Raw genomic sequence first — 463 nt, 5'->3', positions numbered from 1 at the left:
GAGCCCTCCCAGGAGCCCGCCCCGCCCCTCCTGAGGTCTTCCTGAATAAAGCCTCCTCTCTGGCATCTGTCTTTGCTCCCAAGCCCAGCGGGAGGAGGGAGCGCCCTGGGTCACCCTCACAGTTCCAGGCGCGTACCCCTCCTGCACGTCAGCCCCAGGCAGTCTCAGCCTCCCTGGAGAGGAGGGGAGGAGAAGCTCCGCAGCACACCGGGATGGGGTCCAGACCCGCCACTCCGAAGCCTTCCCCTGTAGCCCCAAGGGGCTGGGCTCTGGCAGGTGGAGGCCTCCCCTGGACTCATGTCCACGGTCTCTGGGGTGCAGGGGAGGGAGGGCTGTCTGCATTCCAGCTGGAGTCTGGGGAGCCGGCCTGGGGAGAAGGGCGGATCCCGCACCTGCAGCTGGATCCAAGACAGGCAGAGCGGCAAAGGGAGAGCAGAGGGCGCCGGCTGCCGCCGTGGAGGCG

General features: G+C 68.5%; 1 protein-coding gene across 1 annotated transcript in view; it reads left to right on the top strand.

Moving 5' to 3' along the window:
• The window catches only part of CEL (carboxyl ester lipase), a 12,080-nt gene that overhangs the window by 7,048 nt on the left and 4,569 nt on the right, over positions 1–463 (top strand). The gene's annotated exons all lie outside the window — the stretch shown is intronic.

The sequence above is a fragment of the Tupaia chinensis genome, unplaced genomic scaffold (assembly GCF_000334495.1).
Source record: "Tupaia chinensis unplaced genomic scaffold, TupChi_1.0 Scaffold143602_1, whole genome shotgun sequence".
Taxonomy (NCBI): domain Eukaryota; kingdom Metazoa; phylum Chordata; class Mammalia; order Scandentia; family Tupaiidae; genus Tupaia; species Tupaia belangeri.
Note: the sequence above shows the minus strand (reverse complement) of the source record. Positions and strands in the feature narration are given on the sequence as shown.